Here is a 19,587-nt window from a genome sequence, read left to right as displayed (position 1 = left end):
TTCCCTGTGCCTCTAACTGATCAAGGTCACCGAAGAGATTGTATCATTCTGTTCAACTACAGGGCACTGTTCAAATACTAAGAAATCCTCAAATTCTCACTCTGTATCTGAAAAGAGAATGAATATCCCCATATTCCCCGAGGAGCCTTTTTTGTCACAGTGGCAAAGTGATTCATCCACGCAAGGTCACTGGTAAATTGAAATGTGAGCCAGGACTTTAAGGGAGTTACTAAGTGTTTTGACAAGGTGGGATGAGCCAGGTTAATAGAAAAAGCCACTTAGAAAGGGGATATTTTTTACCCACACACTTTGGTGGGAAACCTTACATGAAGATTGATAGCAAGTTGGAAAAATTGCAGAGAAAAAGAGAGCAGCATTACTGCATGTAAGGAGAGTAATTTGGTTTTAAACACCTCATAAGCTACCAGTGGGAGCTACTGAAAAGGCCAGAGGGCGCTGGAGTGGAATTGAAAAAATGAAAGAGTTATTTCAGGAAACGGGAAACAGGGACCAAAATATGGGCTAGGAAAATTCATTACAAACATGTCAGTCCTTATAAATGAAGAGAAATACTGAACCCTCCCCCAGCCAGGCCCAAAGCACGCTTATCTCTAAACTCTTGTCACACACACGGAAGGGACATGCCCAGGTTTTTCTTGTAATGCCAAACAGTCCCTTCCTCTCTCCATCATATCTCTTGAAGACTTATTTTATAGACCTTTATTTTCTTGCCCACAATTGTATTGTAGGACTTTTTTAAAAAATGTTGGCCATTTTTAAAGTCTTTATTGAATCTGTTAGAATATTGCTTCTGTTGTTTGTGTTCTGGTGTTTGGCCATGAAGCATGCAGGATCTTAGTTCCCTGACCAGGGGTCAAGTCAGCAACTCCTGCATTGAAAGGCAAAGTCTTAACCCCTGGACCATCAGGGAAGTCCCCTAGGTTGTGTATAACAAGGCAGAGAAGGGTCCCTTTTCAAGGGCAGGTCAAAGACTTGGAACTGGAAACTCAAAGCACAGGTGATGCAAATGGTAAACAGATCTCAGTGCCCATCTATGATGTTTGGGAAATGATGTTTAGGATGTTATGAAAGTTTAGGTTAAAAATTGTTGGCCACATCTGGAAACAGGGTGCTGGGAGGAGTGTGATTCTGGGTGGAGCTGGCTCCACCCAGAGAAGGGGATGGCTTCTAGGTCCTGTCCATCCAGCGGCAGGACATCTGAGCCTTTCAGCATGTTAGGAGCAGAAAAGGGGCCTGGCTGTGGGAAGGGACAGGATTTAGTGGCTTACAGGTGTGTCCCACAGAGAAGGCAATGGCACCCCACTTCAGCACTCTTGCCTGGAGAATCCCAGGGATGGGGGGTGGGCCTGGTAGGCTGCAGTCCATGGGATTGCTGATTCGGACACGACTGAGCAACTTCACTTTCACTTTTCACTTTCATGCATTGGAGAAGGAAATGGCAACCCCCTCCAGTGTTCTTGCCTGGAGAATCCCAGGGATGGGGGAGCCTGGTGGGCTGCCATCTATGGGGTCGTACAGAGTCAGACACGACTGAAGTGACTTAGCAGCAGTGGCAGCAGCAGCAGGTGAGTCCCAGTCTCTGGAGACCCTTAGTAGAAAGGCTGCTGTAACCAAGAGTCTGTCTACATGACCTAACCCCTCCACCTGCCATGCCGGGTTGACTGGTTACACAGAAGTAGCAAAGATGGTGTTACAACTCTGATTATTAGGACAAAGATTTGATTTGTTAGTCTCATAACATTTCTCCTAACTGTTACTTTACAGGATGGGAAGCAATGCTTTGATATGAAAACAGAGCTCACGCAGTGAAGGGTTTACCACAGCTGGAGCCTATGGTCAAGTGTCAACTGGGTGGCCCCCTGGACGAAGGGAAGCCATGTGGATGAACACAATTGATGCCCAGCTCTGATTCCAGTGATTCACTCAGCATGGGAAACATCCAGCTATCTGTTCAAATATTCATTCCATTTCCTGGCTGCTTTAAGGCCTTTAATAGATCTGGAAAAAACCCATTAAGTACTGAAAATTTGTCAGCAAAAAAGTCAACTTGTAGAGAGAGTTTGTCCATTTTGCTTTATTTTGGCTCAGGCAAAATCTTGTAATCTCTTTCTAACATCAGCAGTTTAAACAAGTTCGCCTCTCAATTTAATTAATCAAGGACCCCTCTTTAATTACGTGATAAAATCGCTTGCTAAGATGGCCCTTCTGTTGAGTCAGCAAAATCCTGGAGACAGTTGTTTCATCCTTTCTTCTGAATTCTTCAGGTGTGTTTTGTATATTTAATTCCTTAAGATGGTAATCTAAAATTAAAATTATAGACAACATACTTGGACATTTGAATCTTACACCCTGCAACAAACATGGAATGAACCTTGCAAACAAGCAACATACATAATACAATCCTAAACTGCCATTTGTTCAGTGGAAGGAAATCTACGACAAACCTAGACAGCGTATCCAAAAGCAGAGATACCATTTTGCTGACAAAGGTCCGTCTTGTCAAAACTGGTTTTTCCAGTAGTCATGTACAAATGTGAGAGTTGGACCATAAAGAGGACTGAGCACCGAAGAACTGATGCTTTCTAACTGTGGTGTTGGAGAAGACTCTTGAGAGTCCCTTGGACTGCAAGGAGATCCAACCAGTCAATCCTAAAGGAAATCAACCTTGAGTGTTCATTGGAAGGGCTGATGCTGAAGCTGAAGCTCTAATCCTTTGGCCACCTGATGCGAAGAGTTGACTTATTGGAAAAGACCCTGATGCTGGGAAAGATTGAGGGCAGGAGGAGAAGGGGCCGGCAGAGAAGGAGATGGCTGGATGGCATCAGACTCTGGAAGATGGTGAAAGGCAGGGAAGCCTGGCGTGCTGCAGCCCATGGGGCTGCAAAGGGTTGGTCACAACTGAGCCACTGAACAGCACCTGCGCTTCCAGCAGGACTGTGTTCCTTCCCTGAATGCATCCTGGATTCACGGCTCTGGGGCTGGGCCCCTACCTCTCCTCATCGATGGACACCCTTCCCAGCACCCTCCACCTGCTGGTCCCATTTCCCTTCTAGAGGAGCTGAAGCTTAGCACTGCGTTAGCCAGGGCTGATTTCCTGACCACTTTTCTCCCCATGTGAGCTGAGTTAGCGCTCTCTAAGGTCCGCCAGCACCTGAGACCCATTTCCATCTCGGCGTTTCCCGAGCTGTGTCATTTCCAAATATTTAGCCATCTGTTTCCTGACGCACTCCCTGAGGATGGAAATAAATCCGCCTTGTATAGAAAGCCCTACCACAGCGTGAGCCCTGAATAAGGGTTCTCATTGAGAGAAAAAAAATCATGACTAGATCTCCTGGGATGACCACTCCCTCCCTGGTCAAGCTCTTCATCCACAGGACACAAACTCAGACTCCCTTTTCTTCATCATGAAACAATGAACGCACATCTCTCGTGCCTTCTTCTCTCCAAGCCAGATTTTAATTTTAAAAATATTTTATGTGATATTTCAGACTTCATAAATGTCTAGAAATAATTTTAAAGGCTATCAGCTTATTAAAAAATAAAAGGTTTATGGTATTGCTTCAATTTTCAACATTTCTAAGGGGAAATATCTTGCATCCATGCTTACCCTATTTGCCTCACCTGGTCACTTTCTACCATTTCCTCTCTTAACAAGTCTGCCTTTAGGCCCTACCATAGCAGGTAGTTCAAAGTTCTTTAAATGCTAACGTAAACTTAAGGTTTTAAATATGTGGGATTTCCATTTTTTATTGTCATGTTTACCATTCACAGAAATAGAAGGTAGCTTCAGTCTTCAGTACAATCTCTCTTTCTTTTTTTTGGCCACAGGGCATGTGGGAATCTTAGTTTCCAGACCAAGTATCAGACCCTTGCACCCTACATTGGGAGCTCAGAATCTTAACTACTGGACCATCAGAAAAGCCGTACAATCTCCTCTATTTTTTTTTCCTCTTTCAGGTTTCATAAAGCATGGAATGTCCAGGAAGAAAGAACTCACCAAACTTGAGATTTGCCTTACTCTTGATATGTAAGGGGCAAGTTTCGTCAGTTGGAGGTGACCAGACATCACTTACGGTCATTTACTCATGATCTGAAACCCTTGCGTAAACAGAGAGTGATACATCAGGGCAAATAAATCCAGCTGAAACCAACACTTACTCTCTTTTTTTTTTTTTTCATGTTTTTTTTTTTTAACTATTTTTTTTTTTTTAGTTTTTTATTTTTTTAATTTTAAAATCTTTAATTCTTACATGCATTCAACACTTACTCTCAGCAAGTGCCTCAGCCAGTGTGAGGATGTGGTGTGTCTCAGAGTGTCCCAGGCACAGTTGGAGCCCCACCTTCGTGCATTCTGAAGCCCAGTGCGGTCCAGGGATGTTCAGAACACACAGTTCGGATGTTTCTACACTGAAATAACAAACATGTTGCTGGAGAACATGTTCTCCAAAACTAGACTCATTCATGAGGAAATTCTGAGGTGGTTTTCCATGGCATTTGTTTAAAATAGGAAATAGTGATTCCCTTACAGAGTAAGGGGAAAGGGACTTGCCTGGTGGCCCAGGGGCTAGGCCTCTGTGCTCCCAAAGCAGGGGTCCTGGGTGTAATCCTTGGTCAGGGAACTAGATCCCACATGCACAACTCAGGGTCCCACATGCTGCAACCGAGACCTGGCAGAGCCAAATAAATACATACTTTCTGAAAAGAGTAAGAGGAAAGGAACTTCCCCAGTGGTCCAGTGGTTAAGATGCCATGCTTCCATTGCAGGGCCTGCAGGTTTATTAATTCCTGGTCCAGGAACGAAGATCCTACACACCACATCATGGTGTGGCCAAAAAAAAAAAAAAAAAAAAAAGAGAGAGAGAGTAAGGGAGAAGAGAAACTTGGGGCAGAGTATTGGGGTGAAGCTTAGAACCTGCATAGTTGCCCTCAGGTAGGAATTTGAAATCTGGAAACATCTTTTGCTGTTGTCAAGACAGCTGAAAGAGAGGTCCACATTTTCTGTATTGCTGTGGCCTCAAAACATGCAATCCTAGCGCCTGGTCTTCTGAGAATTCTCCAGTAGAACTTTCCGGCACTCCTGTTGACTCGTGGAGCGCTGATAGTAAGAGCAAACCTTACTCAGTGCAGATGTTCTTCTGAGCACCTTACACGTGTGACCTCATTTAATCATCAAAGCCGTCCTTTGAGGTAGATATTATGTTATCATCATCCTCGTTTTTCAGATGAGGAAAGTGAGGCCCAGAGAGGGTAAGTCACTTGCTCAAGGTCACACAGCTGGTAAGGGGTAGAGTAGGACCAAACCCAGGCAGTGTGGCTCCAGAACACACTGCTCATAACCCCCATGTTGTGCTGCTTCCCGTTCCGCATCTGCCTCCTCCAGAGTCCTGACCCTGCTGGGATGCAGTGCTGGTCCGTGACTATCTCCTTTGCTACCTGCTAACTCCTATCTTCTAAATGCCACCAAAATACTGCTCGTTATTGGACACATAAAGACTTGCTGAATAATAAATACCCTTTCTGTTGATTCAAGTATTTGAGTGATTGGTAAGACTTAAATACAGGCACAAGGAAAGAAATAAGGGGAAAAAATGAATAAAGCATTATTGTGTGCAACAGGGAACAGCATATGCAAAGGTCCTGTGGCATAAAGGAATGTGGGGAGCAAGAAGAAAGAAAGACGCAAAAGGAGGATTCAGATCAACCTCAGAATCTCGTTGGTTGGGTCCTCTCTCTCCCTGATGTCCATGGATCATTTGGAATTGACTGCAATTGATAGGCTTTCGGGTAAATGCATTCTTAGGAATAAACTGCATTCCGTTCTTTTCATGACACCAACATTGTATTCCAAATGATTCCCACTTTGCCTCTTCAAAAGGTATCCCTTCTATACAATCAGACAAAGGAGAGAGTTTTAAAGGTCATATACCTTGTCTTTTTTGTTTTCAGAACTTTCAGAAAATTAAGGAATCTTGGAAATATAGTGATTCTACCAACAGTATTCCAGTCCAAGGTATGACAGCTGCTGCCAATACTAAGCTAACTGAAGAGAATATTTTTTGAGAGGTAAAGAACAAGTTTAATCTTTTCTTTTGGAAATTTAAAGAGCCGAACTTCCCTTCCAGGAATAGAAAGAGCTGCTCTGTGCTCAGCATTATCATTGCACCAAGAGAATTCCCGTGGAGTTACTTAGGAGGAGAAACAGAATTTGTTCTTTCCTGCGCTCTTAAAAATAGGTTCAGGATATCAGAATTGAAGTACATGTTTATCTCGGCATCCCAATTTATCCTCTGCTGTTTTACAGTCTTCCTGTTTGTGTGCGTCTCTCTCAGGGAACCACATGGAAAACAAATGTCTGGTGAGTAGTCTCCTCAGAAATGAAAATGTAAAGGTAAAATGTATTCCTCAGCAAACATATTGCCGGGGGATGTGGAGGAGGAAGGCAACTTGCAGACAGATTTTCCAGAAACCTGGATAAACTATGAGACTAACTGGAATCTTCTCTCGAGGGAAGTCATAAAGTGCCACGATGTGGAAATGAGTAAAGGACCAAGAGATGTGGTAGAGGGCACACGCATTTCCCACATTGTCCCTGCGTGGTACTGTGTCTCTACACAGTTCATGGGATCTTAGTTCCCAGACCAGAAATTGAACCTGGGCCCTCAGCAGTGAGAGCAGGGGGTCCTAACCCACTGGACCGCCAGGGACTTTCTGATGTTGCGTTCACAGTTGCAAAGGGCCCTGGTGACCAGGGAGAGTTGTGAGTGGACAGTTGTCCTGCGGGCGGGTGGTTGGTACCTGATGGGTTCCCTAGAGACAAGTGAGCCGACGAAAATGCTCAGTATATAGGAAAAAGCCATTGATCACAAGGAATGACATGGGTGAGCCTGCCAATGTGTGGCTTGTGTATTGGGTTGCTTTTCTTTGATATGGTCTTTGGTAATGGTAAGCAAGGACACTTGATACTGTATGGAATTGTGTTCAAAGCAAAATTCACGTGGAAGTCCTCCTCTTTTATTTTCTTGTACCAGAGGTGACTTGGAAGATGGGTATTGGATTTTGGAGTTGTCTCGATCTTAAGCAGGATCACTCTGCAGAGATGAATGCATTTCAAAAATGGCAGAATTTTGGTCTGAGGTGTTGTCTAGTAGGGGATTGCATTAATCGAGGGTCTCATTAATCACCTTGTTCCTCAAAAAAACACATAGTCACCATCTTAAATGGCCTGGGGTCATTGTCATTTAAAGTCTTACCTGGCTTTCTGAATGTTAAAATCATTTCAGACTAACAACAACAAAGCTTCAATAATCATACAAAGAATTACTGTTTACTTGGGATTCCCCAAGTGTTAGTCTTTTTCACATTTGTTGCTTATTTTCTCTGTTTCCTTGAATTGCAGACTCACTGATATCTTAGGGCACATTAATATTTCCTTTTTAAGCTGCTTCTAAAAATCCTAGTTGCTATTTAATTTTCATGGCCTGACATGACAAGAATGATTTAACTTATCTATGTTCAGAGAACTAAATATAATGCAATCATCATTTGCTTCTATTGTCAAGATTATTATGCTCCGAGCCCGTATCTCCGAACCGACCGAGAGAGCAAGTCCACCACAGTATTGCAAACGCAAGAAGGGAGTTTGTTTATTCCTAGTGCGCTAGGGCCCAAGTCTCATCCCACACAAGGGAATCTGACAAGAGCCCCGAACAAAGGAGTATGGCAGCTTATATATAGGCAGTTCTTTGTCTCAGTTACAGGAGTAGCTGGCGTTACATGATTGGCCAGGCAGGATGAGCGCATATCCTGTCTCTTCCTGGTAAACATGACTCAGGTCCTAGAGCCTGTCGTTTGGTCCCTAACATTCCCTCCTGTCCTTAGATCATATAGAGGAATCTTCCTCTCGGTCCTGAGACACAGTTTGATATTGTTGTCGAAGCACAAACAGCTGTACTGTATTTATGCGTTTTTTTTTACAAAGGCTACAAGTCTATTGATAATACATGGGCCAAAGGTAAGCATTAGTAAAAGTATTAGCAGGGGTCCCAGCAAGGTGGAGATTAGGGTGGTCAACCAAGGGGATTGTTGAAACCAAGACTCAAACCATCTTTGTTGAGCCTCACGTTCTCATTCACATTGGGCTAGTCCCTCTCTTATTTTGGCCATAGATTTTTTAACTATTTTTGTGCGATCAGCATAAAAACAACATTTTTTTTTTTTTTTCAGGGCAGCACAGAGTCCCCCCTGTATCTCCCCACAGATCTTTTAATTATGCCTGGGCACACCTGGACATGCCCAGAATGCATGATTTCGGAGCTTGTCCCTCTTTTAGGGTATATTTACCACTGGCTTAAGGTCAAAGTATAAGTCTGGCCACCAAGTATTAGGTGGATGTATTGCGGTGGTGGAGTTAAGCATCTCATGTGCTAGTCTATTTTGCAGTTTTTAGGTGATTTTGACGGGTTGATGCGGGTTCACGCTGGCAACTCCGGAGCAGAGTAACTGGGTCATCCACAAGACGACCCAGCCGAGTTGTCCTCGTCCTGTTGGCACCTTTGAAGCTTTAGCCTCAGGGGGTTGGACGGGTGCAGAGATGCTTCCCATTCTTTCTTAGCGTCTTCCTGCTCTGCTGAAGCAGCTGGGCGTACGTGGTTGCAATGCACCCAAGGCCCGATACCGTCGACCTTTAGGGCAGTTGGGGTGGTAAGAAGAACAACATAAGGACCCTTCCATTTGGGTTCTAGTGCCTTGGTTTGGTGCCTTTTGACCCATACCCAGTCTCCTGGGCCAATGTCATGTGAGGGAATAGTTCCCTTATTTTGACCCACATGTATTTCCCGGAGCAGTTTTCAGACACGAGAGTGCACCTTGCTTAAGGCCATCAAGGCCTCTTGGAGTTGCCCCAACGTGGGAGGCAGTAGTTTCTTCCCTTTAAATATTGGACATACAGGGGGAGGTCTCCCATACAGAATTTCAAATGGGGTCAGATTAAGTTGATAAGGAGTATTACGCGCACGGAAGAGGGCAAAGGGAAGGAGGGTCGCCCAGTCCCCGCCAGTCTCTATAGCCAATTTAGTTAAAGTTTCTTTTAGAGTCCGATTCATTTTTTCTACTTGCCCTGAGCTCTGTGGACTGTATTCACAATGTAACTTCCATTTAGTCCCCAGGGCTAGGGCAAGGCTCTGAACTATTTGACTCACAAAAGCAGGTCCATTATCAGAGCCGCTGGTCACTGGCAGGCCAAACCTGGGAACTATTTCTTCTAAAATCTTTTTTGCCACTATCATCGAGGTTTTTCCCTTTGTAGGAAAAGCCTCCACCCACCCTCAGTAGGTATCTACCAACACTAACAAGTACCGGTAACCATACTTGCCTGGCCTTACCTCGGTGAAATCTATTTCCCAGTGTTGCCCTGGTCTTTCTCCCCGATACCTCAGTCCTGCACGTTGTCCTTTTCCTGGCCTCATCTGTTGACACGCCTTACAAGCATGCACTATGTTTTTTACAGTTGTCTGGTGCCGGGGAAATCGCAGGCGCGCAGTTTGAAAGAGCATCAGAGTCTTTTTCTCTCCCAGATGAGTAGACAAGTGTAAATGCTCACATAGTTGCCGTCCCAACTGAGCAGGGAGTATCAAGTAGCCGTCTGAGTCTCGGTACCATCCATCTTTATCTTTTTGAAGGTTGGTGTGTTTTTGGATCCAAGCAAGGTCTGTGGATGAATACTCAGGGGTTGGGGGCAGAGTTCCCATACCTGGAGGTGGAAGTCTGATCGCCAACACAGGGGTGATGAAATCTTATCAGCTTTCGAGCTGCCAGGTCTGTGGCACGATTCCCTCGTGCCGTGGGGCTGTCACCCTTCTGATGTCCAGGCACGTGTACTATTGACACAGCCCGAGGCATCTGTACAGCCTCTAAAAGTCTACAGATTTCAGGCAAGTTTTTAATTTCTTTTCCTTCAGCTGTCAAAAAACCCCCGTTCCCGATATATCGGGCCCTGGATGTGTACCGTGCCAAAAGCATAGCGACTGTCAGTGAAAATAGTTATTTTTTTTCCTTTGGCTCTCTCTAATGCTTGGATCAGGGCAATTGACTCTGCCTTTTGTGCTGAGGTATCCGGGGGAAGGGCCTCTGCCCATATCGTCTGTCCAGAGTCATCTACTACTGCCGCTCCTGCCCGTCTCTGTCCATCTTTTACATAACTGCTGCCATCTGTGAACCATTTTAGCTCACTGTTATCCAGTGGAGTATCGGTTAAGTCCTTTTGCATTGCTGTTACCCCGGCCAGTATCTCATCACAATCATGGAGGGGGCTATTTTCCCCCGGATTGGGCAAAAGAGTGGCCGGATTTAGAGTGCAGGGCGTTTGGAAATGAATCCGTGGGGTGTCAAGTAGCAAGGCCTGGTAGTGCGTCAAGCGGGCATTAGAAATCCATTTACCTGGGGGTTGCTTTAAAACTCTCTCTATGGCATGAGGAGTGTAGACCAAGAGTCTCTGTCCATAAGTCAGTTTATCAGCATCGTGGACTAAGAGCGTGGTGGCTGCCATGATATGGAGGCAAGGTGGCCATCCGGCTGCCACTGGGTCCAGTCTCTTGGAAAGGTAAGCTACAGGTCGCTTCCATGGTCCCCATCTCTCTATTAGTACCCCTTTTTTTATCCCCCGCTTTTCATCTACAAATAAGTGGAAAGGCTTAGATGGATCAGGGAGGGCAAGGGCAGGAGCTTCTAGCAAGGCTCGCCTGAGCTCTTGGAAGGCCTCTTTTATTGGCTCAGTCCATTCCCAGTCCTTGTTTTCTTTGGTCCCTTCATATAGGGGCCTGGCCTTTTCTGCAAACCCCAAGATCCATAACCGGCAATATCTCACAGTTCCCAGAAATTCTCTCACTTGTCTAGGGTTAGCCGGCTCAGGGATCTGGAGGATGGTTTCTTTTATAGCCTGTGTTAGCCACCTCTGGCCCTGTTTTATCTTATAACCGAGGTATGTAACCTCTTGCTTGGCAATCTGGGCCTTTTTGGCACTGGCCCTGTAACCTAAAGTCCCCAAGGTTTGGAGAAGGTCACCTGTTGCTTCTTGGCACTCTTTCTCTGTAGCCGCTGCCAGCATAAGGTCATCAACATATTGTAATAAAACAATGGTAGGGTGTTCAACCCAATACTCATGGAGGTCTTCGTCCAGGGCCTCATTAAATAATGTGGGCGAGTTTTTGAAACCCTGTGGTAAGCAAGTCCATGTCAGCTGCACAGGGGTCTGACTACCATCTTCCTGCCATTCGAAGGCAAAGATCTCTTGGCTTGCGGGGGCAAGAGGCAAACTGAAAAAGGCATCTTTTAAATCTAAAACAGTGTACCAAATGTAGTTTGGAGGCAAGTTGCTTAGCAATGTATAAGGGTTAGGAACCATAGGATGAATATCATTCACCCGTTTGTTGATTTCTCGTAGATCTTGAACCGGTCTAAAATCAGTTTCTCCAGGCTTTTTCACAGGCAACAGGGGAGTGTTCCATGGGGACCGGCACCTTTTCAGGACCCCAGCATCTATGAGGCGTTGTATATGAGGAGTAATTCCTTGTCGAGCCTCTTGACTCATGGGATACTGTCGTACCCTCACCGGGGAAGCACTGGCTTTCAGTTCCACAATGATAGGGGGGCCTCTGTTTGGCCAGTCCCACTCCTGCTCTTTCAGCCCAGGCCTGAGGGTATCTTTGAACCCATGGTTGTACTTCGGGGCTTATTGTCGCTGGGGCCTCTGGAAAGTAGAGTCTGTATTTATCTTTTAATGCCAGACACAGGACCTGAAGAGGATGCCCGGTCCCATCTAAAACCAACACTTGTCCGTGGTCGAAATGAATTTGGGCATTCACTTTAGACAGTAAATCTCTTCCCAACAAGGGCGCTGGACACTCAGGTATCACCAGAAAAGAATGGGTTACCTGGTGGGCCCCCAAGTTCACATGCCGTTTTGTAGTCCATCCATATCATTTAGTCCCGGTTGCTCCCTGCACCCAGCTACTTTTTTTAGACATGGGTCCATCTTTTTGGTTTAAGACTCAGTATTGGGCTCCCATGTCCACCATGAAGCCAACTGGTTTCCCCTCCACATTTATAGTTACCCAGGACTCTGGGAGGGGCTTCGAGCCCTGACCCCCCTAGTCGCTATCCTCACCCGTGTAGAGGATATGACTGTCTGGAGAGGGAGTCTCGTTCTTGGGGTCCTTGGGCACCTCTTTTAGATTTTTTGGGGGGCATTTATCTTTCCAATGTCCAAACTCTTTACAAAACGCACATTGGTTTTTCTCAAGCTTACGCCTTGTTGTTTTTTCTTCAGTTTTTGAGTCCAATTTTTTTCCTTTCTGGAACCTGTTTTTGTTTTCAACCCCAGCAAAAAATATCTGGGCCAGCTCTTTTTGATTTTTACGGTTTTCTTCAGCTCTAAATTCTCTTTTTTTCTTCTAATGCGGTCCTCTCTCTCTTCTGGGGTCTCTCTATGATTAAAAACTCTCTCGGCTGCCCTCACTAGATCTTGCAAGGATTGTTCACTTAACCTCTCTATCTTTTGTAACTTTTTTCTAATATCGGGGGCTGCTTGATTTATAAGTGCTAACATAACTGCCGCTCGTGACTCATCTGCCTGTGGGTCCATAGGGGTATACTGTCTAAAAGCTTTTATTATCCTTTCCAGGAAGGCTGCTGGGCTCTCATTTGGCTGTTGTCTCACTGGATTTATTTTGGCCAAATTAGTTGGCTTTCTGGAGGCCGCTGTAAGGCCAGCCATGAGAGTCTGACGGTACACTCGGAGATGCTCCTTACCCTCAGTGCGTTTGAAGTCCCAGTTGGGTTGCACCAAGGGGAACCCCTTCTCAATGAGGTGAGGCTGTATTGTGGGCCTCCCATCCACCCCTGGCACATTTTTCTGGGCTTCTGACAGGACCCGCTCACGCTCCTCTGTAGTGAAAAGCACCTGTAACAGTTGCTGACAATCATCCCAAGTGGGATTGTGAGTAAACAGGATAGACTCTAAAAGATCAATAAGACCCTGTGGTTTTTCAGAGAAGGAGGGAGTCTGGGATTTTTAATTGTACAAATCACTAGTGGAGAAGGGCCAATACTGATATGTCCGTTCTCCACCCTCTCTGGCTGGCCCCGCCCAGACCGGAGACGCATGAATGGTGGAGGAGGGAACCTCCGGGTCTTCTTTCGCTACGCCGGCCATTTTTTTTTTTCCACCTTTCTCCAAGTTTCCTAGGCAGGGCCCCTTTTTCTGGGAGGAGCTGAAGGCTTGGTTTTCTTTCTGGCTTCTCCTGATGAAACCTGTGGAACCTGTGGAAGCAAGGGCGGGGAAGAGGGAAGGGAAGTGAGGGGCTGAAAAACAAAAGGTTTTAGCCAGGCCAGGGGGTTTTCCACCAGGTCCTATCAGACCAAAATGTATGGAGTTTGGTCTGGCTGGGTGCCCCGAAGGGTAGGGGGCAAGCACCTTCTCTCTGACCGCTCGAATAGTAGGCAGGCTGAAGGTGCCTTCTTGTGGCCAGCTGACATCAAAAGCAGGCCACTCGGCAGAATAAAAAGTTACTAACTTGCTTTTATTCACCAGCAATAATAGATTCTGTGCTCTAGACTTGAAATCAGAGAAGTGGTTAATCATAAGAGATAAAGGAGTAGAAGTTGTTTGTCCCATGATCACAGAAAAGTATACTGGGAGCCAACAGAGCACACAAAGAGCAACACAGACACCACGAATAGACAAACAGATAACAAACGCAAGGTGGCCACCGACAATGCACTCAATCTTACCTGCAGGATGTTCACAGAGCCAGCCGCCTCCCCAGCACGAAACCGGGCCCCGGCCTTACTCTGGACTTAATCCAGTAACCAGAGCCAGCTGCCTCCCCAGCACGAAACCGGGCCCCGGCCTTACGCTGGACTTAATCCAGTAACCAGAGCCAGCTGCCTCCCCAGCACGAAACTAGGCCCCGGCCTTACGCTGGACTTGCCTCTGCACTTTACAGCCAGATGCCTCCCCAGTATAATACTGGGCCCCGGACTTAATCTGGGCTTCTGCAACATTAGCACCGGTGCTCAGAGCTCTTATCTCCTAACGAGGTTACTCCCTTCTACCAGGAGAGTTGTCCTCCCTGGCGGGACGGAGATCCCGGACGAGCCCCCAGATGTTATGCTCCGAGCCTGTATCTCCGAACCGACCGAGAGAGCAAGTCCACCACAGTATTGCAAACGCAAGAAGGGAGTTTGTTTATTCCTAGCGTGCTAGGGCCCAAGTCTCATCCCACACAAGGGAATCCGACAAGAGCCCTGAACAAAGGAGTATGGTGGCTTATATACAGGCAGTTCTTTGTCTCAGTTACAGGAGTAGCTGGCGTTACATGATTGGCCAGGCAGGATGAGCGCATATCCTGTCTCTTTCTGGTAAACATGACTCAGGGCCTAGAGCCTGTCGTTTGGTCCCTAACAAAGATCAGTTAAAAACTAGGGTAGACCCCAGAATTCCAGGAGCAGGTCTAATGAGAATCAGGGAAGCATGCACCTGATCCCTGGTGTTTTGTGTTTCAGTCTCATAGACCTTTCATTTCAAAGCAGAGCCTTGAGCATGCGGTCAGGTGTGTTCTCTGCCCAACGAAGTGAGAGGCAGCAAGAGGCAGGCGAGAGGCGGAACATAAATTTGATAAATGTGGGTGAAATCAGTACCAATGTAGGAGAATAAATAGAGTTTTGATTAATGGAATTATTTTTTGAAATCCATTTGCAAAATAACATTTTGTGAAACTAGGGCTGAACTATCAAATCCCAGCTCCACACACCATACCAGCTTTGTATTGTGTGTGTTCCGATACCTTCACACAAGCAGAGCGTGTGTGTATTATGTATGTGTGTGTGTGAAACAAACTTCATTGCATGGAAAACATGAATATATGATGAAATATATTTTTAAATAAAAGCAGTTGTAATACTGTGTGGAAGTGTAAAAAGTTAGGTGGACGTTTCTATGTGCATGGTCTACGGCCTTCTGCTGCTGCTGCTGCTGCTGCTAAGTCACTTCAGTCATGTCCAATTCTGTGCGACCACATAGACGGCAGCGTACCCGGCTCCCCCGTCCCTGGGATTCTCCAGGCAAGAACACTGGAGTGGGTTGCCATTTCCTTTTCCAATGCATGAAAATGAAAAGTGAAAGTGAAGTCGCTCAGTCGTGTTTGACTCTTTGTGACCCCATGGACTGTAGCCCACCAGACTCCTCTGCCCATGGGATTTTCCAGGCAAGAGTACTTGAGTGGGGTGTCATTGCCTTCTCCGATATTGCCTTCTAGATAGAGTGTATTTTGCACTTTTTATGAGCAGCTGGTGTCCAGGTCATTTCATGAATAGGGGCGGTTTGTTGTATCTTTTGGTATTGTCCAAGGTCAGCAAATAGCTGCCATTCATTGAACTGTCACAATTATTTGTTCATAATTAAGTATCAAGAAAGTGTTTCAACCTAATTATTTGAAAAGATATATTGCCATCACATTAGAGTTGTGTGGGGCATGGCTTGATCTGTGGCATTTTAAGTCAGATCAAGGTAATCATCCTTCGTTTTGAAAAGCCTCCTTGTTAACCCTCCTACACTGTTGGTGGGAATGTAAACTGGTGCAGCCACTACAGAGAACAGCATAGAGGTTCCCTAAAAAACCAAAAATGGAACTACCATCGGATCCTACAGTCCCGCTCCTGGGCTTATATCCGGACAAAACCATAACTCGAAAAGATACATGCACCCCAATGTTCACTGCAGAGCTGTTTACGATAGCCAAGACATGGAAGCAGCCTAGATGTCCATCGGCAGAAGAACAGATAAGAAGGTGTGGTACACGTGTACAGTGTAATAACCCTCAGCCATAAAAAGAATGGAATGATGCCATTGGCAGCAACATGGACGCACCTAGAGATGGTCATAAGAAGTAGGCCAGGCAGACAAATATCACATATCACTGGAGCGTGGGACCTAAGAAATGAAACAGCAGAAACAGACCTACAGACACAGAAAACAAACTTACGGTGACCAAAGCAGAAAGCGGGGGAGGGATAAATTAGGAGTTTGGGATTAACATATACACACTACCTTATCTAAATAGATAACTAACAGAGACCTACCATATAGCACAGGTAACATTATTCAATATTTTGTAACAACCTATAAAAAAATCTGAAAAGGAATATACATATATATATACACACACACATTTATACAAAACAGAATCAAACCTCATATACAGACTACTGGGAGAAAATGACCTTGAACGAATAATTAGAAAGCTAAATAGTCAATGATGGTGATGCTGCGACTAAGGAAAGTACCAGGTGTGTGATGGCCAGGAAACTGTGGGCTGAGGCCAGTCTTCCACACAGGTGTGACTCCCCACAGGCGCTTGGAGTGTCGCCAATTAGATTTCAGAAACTGTGAAAATGTCATTTGTGAGTATGGAGAATTGTGCATGAAAATTAGGAAGTTGAGGTATGCTTGTAGTCATGAGAAGACACACACAAGAGCACACACTCATCACTTGTGTAAACTAAAGTAATGACGGGAGGACATTGGCTCTCAATTCTGAGCATAAGCACCCAGGGTGTCACTGCTCCCAGAAGGAACCCAGGGCCCCGGCCAAGCAGCGAGACCTTGAGGGCGGCTGAGGCTGGCAATGCCTGGATGCGGGAGGACCACTTCCCTGCTGCGGTTCATGAAGAGCACCTCGCTCATCTTAGTCCCAAGACTAACTCAGGAACATCGTTCGATCTGCCGGCTTGTCTATGACTGACTCCATCCTTGGAGGCTTTGTCACTTTCAGTCCTCCTTTCTTCAGCTTCATTCTCTGGGGACCCAGAATCGGAAAAAGGACACGAAAGTCATCTAAGCCCAGATGTTTCTGCTCTTCTGCTCTTTATTCTTGGTTCCCATGAGGTTGGGCCCAGAAATGCCCATGGCTCAGGGAACAATCGTAAAACTTAACTAGACTTTCAGATTGAAACTTACATAGTATGCGGTCCCTTGAAAATATGCATGTGGTCTGGGAGGTCAGGATGAAATGTTCCTTCAGCAGAAACTTACCAGCTGGTGGGTGTCAGCCAGCGGAAGGAGGAGAGGAGAAAGCATCCCAGACAGGAGGGATAGTGACCGGAACCTACGGTGTGCTGAGCAGTGGGGAGCAGGGCGCTTTCACTACAGAAACTGAAGGACAGCATGGCTGCAGCATGGCAGGGGTGGGGCGAGGGGTGCAGATGCATTGCTGGGGCTGGGCAGGGGCTAGGACCTGCAGATCCTCGAGGGCAACCTGAAGCAGTTTGAACTGTATTCTAGAGTAACCAGAAGCCCTACAAAAGCTTTGCTGAAAGTAATCAGAAGAAAAGAGACTCCAACTAATTGGAGCCTGACTCACAGTGCATGACGGGAGAGTCATACCTCCCATTTGACACAAAAGAAATGCTGTCATCCCAAGGAATGTTTGAGCACAATCAGCCTTTGACCTTCTGGGTATCCTTAAATCACCTACTTGTCCCCACAATTCATGGCATTCCTGGAAGATAGTTCTCAAGCCACCAACAAAAGGACAAGAAATACTCATGAATTAAGCCATGCGTTATTGGGTGAGAAACCCAGTAATTTCAGCCAAAATAATGATGTGCTTATTTTTTGTGGTACAAAATATAAAATTCAATTAGAATTTCAAAATCAGACTCTATTTAGGGTAAAGTCTCCAACAGTCATTACAAGTCTACTTTAGAAAGAGAAATGGAAGCTGGCATTTAGATTGAAGTGCTTTTCCATCAAAATATATAATGAGCTCAACTGAGGTTATTTCAAACAACACTGTGAACATAATTAATACATGGAAATATATGAGAAATGATCATGAGAAGAATAGAATTAAATAATGGGAACTCATCATGCAGGGCATGTTGCAAGGGCTTAACATTCATTATATTCCTCATTCTCAAGGCAACAATATCATTAAATATGAAAATGATTTAATATAGCCTTGCAACTTTAGACTAAAAAACTGAGGGAATGTCACCATTTGCACATTTGAAATAAAAGTGAATATTAGCATTCTGAATACCTATTCTCAGAAATACATATTTGCCCAGTGTTCTCTTGCACGGGCGGTGCCAAATCTGAATATTGACTCCAAATGTGATTGGTCTGTAAATCTTTCCATGATATATGTTAACAAGGACTTTTTATGTATGTTTCTTTAACAAATACTTTTTAAATAAGTACCACTGACACAGGGCAATGCCCAGCCCTGTGAGACCACGAAAGACACAGAAAATACCATTTCTCCTTTCCAGGAGCTTATAATCCATTTGAAAACAGTGCCTGGGGAAAGTGGCCACTGTGTGTGTGTGTATTGTGGGAGGGGGTGTGAGTTCTAAAATCATAAGCCTTAATAAGGAAAATGGTACAGAATATTAATATTAGGAGGATGGGGACTTCCCTTGTGGTCCAGTGGATAAGAAGCCGCCTTCTAATGCAGGGTACGTGAGTGCGATCCATGATTGGGGAGATAAGATCCCACATGCCTCAGAGCAACTGAGACTGTACACCACAGCTAAAGAGCCCTCGTGCTGTAACTAAGGACAGACACAGCCAGATAAATAAATAAATACAATATTAGGAGCACGGAGGTAAAACAGATGTATGGGCAACCCATATGTGTGTGTGTGTGTGTGTGTGTGTGTGTGTATGTGTTTGTGTCTCCTTGGAATTAGTTTCTGGGACTAGCTGGTCCTACTCTTTCCTATGACTTGCTTATGGGAATTAATATATTCCCTTGGCTTCCCAGGTGGCGCTAGTGGTAAATAATCCACCTGCCAATGCAGGAAACCCAAGACTGATCCCTGAGTTGGGCAGATCCCTTGGAGGAGGGCATGGCAACCCACTCCATTATTCTTGCCTGGGAGATCCCATGGACAGAGGAGACTGGCGGGCTGCAGCCAGTGGGGCCACAAAGAGTCAGACACGATTGAGCACAGCACATTTTTGTTTAAACTAATTTGAATTATACATCCTGGCTCACATATCATTGGGAATCAGCAGGTAACACAGACAGCTTTTGAAGTCCCTAGACTGGGTTAGAATTCTGACCTAAGTGCTTATCACCTGACTGAACTTAGGGACATTAACTTAGCCTCTGAGAATGTTTTCTCATCTGCAAATGGGGTTAAAAAGTTTCTCTACTATGTTTTTACTAAGATCCCACAACGTAATGCATATTGGTAAAGTGCCTGCCAATAAGAAGAATCGTTAAATCAATGATCTTTTTTTCCTTCTTTATAATGCTGTGCCTTTTTTTTTTTTCCTGTATCCCTCAGGGCCTTTTATAATCATCACCAGCTGGTGCTCTGGAGCAATGTCTGTTCAGCCAGACCTTGCTGAGCGACTTTACAAGTTTCTGTTGCAGTGGCGATTGGGTGACTTCCCTTATTCAGACCACAGGCAGCAGTGCAAGCTGTACACAGGAAACCATGCCATGAAATTTCCTCCATGCCATTTTTCCTGTTTGCCTCCACTCTCTGATTGCCAGTTAA

This window comes from Ovis canadensis, chromosome 19 (genome assembly GCF_042477335.2).
Source record: "Ovis canadensis isolate MfBH-ARS-UI-01 breed Bighorn chromosome 19, ARS-UI_OviCan_v2, whole genome shotgun sequence".
NCBI classification, from domain to species: domain Eukaryota; kingdom Metazoa; phylum Chordata; class Mammalia; order Artiodactyla; family Bovidae; genus Ovis; species Ovis canadensis.
This window is presented reverse-complemented; position numbering follows the sequence as displayed.